Raw genomic sequence first — 2,156 nt, 5'->3', positions numbered from 1 at the left:
CATAGCTTGCTTCATACCAACAATCTCTGTGGGATCGACCCTTACTCGCGTAAGGTTTATTACTTGGACGACCCAGTACACTTGCTGGTTAGTTGTGCGAAGTTGTGTTTATGCCATGGTATTGAACACCAAGTTTTTGGATTCATTACCAGGGATTATTTGTGTTGTGAAAAGTATTGATCACAATTTCGCGCACCAAGTTTTTGGCGCCGTTGCCGGGGATTGTTGAGTTTGGACAACTGACAGTTCATCTTGTTGCTTAGATTAGGTATTTTTTTCGGAATTCTTGAAGATGAATTCTAGAGTTTCATGATGATTTGTTGAAGTCTGGCTGGCTGAGAGGCCATGTCTAATTTCATTGGACCGAGGTTTCAACTTATCATCACAAGAGCTTGTTGATTTTTATCAATCTTGCTGTTGGAGCAGTGATTTGCTAAGGCTTGGCTGGCCATTGGCCATGTCTAGTGTTTTGGATCGAAGCTTTCTTTGAAAGCTTGGCTGGCTGTGAAGCCATGTCTAATTCCTGGACCGGAGTCTTAGACTAAACACTGCATGATTCCTGGAATTCTCATTAAGAATTTTGATACCTTTATTTTCTTTTTCCACTTAATTTTCGAAAATCCAAAAAAAATTTACAAAATTATAAAAAACCAAAAAAAAAATATTGCATGTTTGAGTCTAGTGTCTCATTTTAAGTTTGGTGTCAATTGCATGCATTCATTCATTTGTCTTAGGGATCTTCAAGTTGTTCTTGATGATTTCATTGCTCTGACCTTTGAATTCTCTTGACTTGAGTGTTTATGTGTCCCATATGCATTCTCATTAGTGTCAGTAGTATACAAACTGCTAAGTTTGGTGTCTTGCATGCATTGTTATTTGATTTTAGTTGCATTGTGATTATTAAAAATCCAAAAATATTTTTTATTTGTGTCTTCTCAAGTCAATATTACAGAGAAATTAAAGATTCAGAACATACAGCAGAGGAATTACACAGAAAAGCTGGATGTTCAAAACGCCCAGTGAAGAAGGATAGACTGGCGTTTAAACGCCAGCCAGGGTACCTGGTTGGGCGTTTAACGCCCAAAAGGGTAGTATTTTGGGCGTTAAACGCCAGAATGTGCACTATTCTGGGCGTTTAACGCCAGGATGGCACAAGAGGGAAGATTTTGTTTTCAATGCAAATTTTTTTCAACTTTTCAAAATTTTTCAAAATCAAATCTTTTTCAAATCATATCTTTTCAATCATATGTTTTCAAAATTGATTTATTTCTATTCTCAAAAATACTTGCTATCAATTAATGATTTGATTCAACATCTCAAGTATGTTGCCTTTTCTGTTGAGAAAGGTTTAATGTTTGAATCATATCTTTTCTTGATAGCCAAGTCATTAATTTTCAAAATCAAATTTTTTTAAAATGTTTTTCAAATCATATCTTCTCAATCACATCTTTTTAAAACTAATCATATCTTCTTAACCACATCTTTTTCAAAATAGTTTTCAATCAAATCTTTTTGATTTCTAATTTCAAAATCTTTTTCAAAAATCACTTTACCTCTTTCTCACTCTTGGTTTTCGAAAATCAATTAAGGTTTTTCAAAATGTTTTCAAAATTTCTTACTTAATTTTCGAAAAAATTCTTCCCCTCTTTTCATATCCTTCTATTTATGGACTAACACTATTCCTTAATGCAAAATTCGAACTCCATCCTTCTTGATAAGTTCGAATTTTCTACTTTTGCCTTCCATTTTCTTTTCCTCTGACACCTCAAGGAATCTCTATACTGTGACATAGAGGATTCCATATTTTCTTGTTTTCTTCTCTTTCTTATGAGCAGGAGCAAAGACAAAAGCATTCTTGTTGAGGCTGATCCTGAACCTGAAAGGACCTTGAAGCGGAAGCTAAGAGAAGCTAAGGCACAACTCTCTGTAGAGGACCTAACCGAATTCTTCAAAGAAGAAGAACTCATGGCCGCCGAAAACAACAACAATGCCAACAATGCAAGGAAGGTGCTGGGTGACTTTACTGCACCTACTCCCGACTTCTATGGGAGAAGCATCTCTATCCCTGCCATTGGAGCAAACAACTTTGAGCTTAAGCCTCAATTAGTTTCTCTAATGCAACAGAATTGAAAGTTCCATGGACTTCCATTGGAAGA

This window comes from Arachis duranensis, chromosome 5 (assembly GCF_000817695.3).
Source record: "Arachis duranensis cultivar V14167 chromosome 5, aradu.V14167.gnm2.J7QH, whole genome shotgun sequence".
Taxonomy (NCBI): domain Eukaryota; kingdom Viridiplantae; phylum Streptophyta; class Magnoliopsida; order Fabales; family Fabaceae; genus Arachis; species Arachis duranensis.
The sequence above is the reverse complement of the archived record's forward strand: the minus strand, read 5'-3'. Positions refer to the sequence as shown.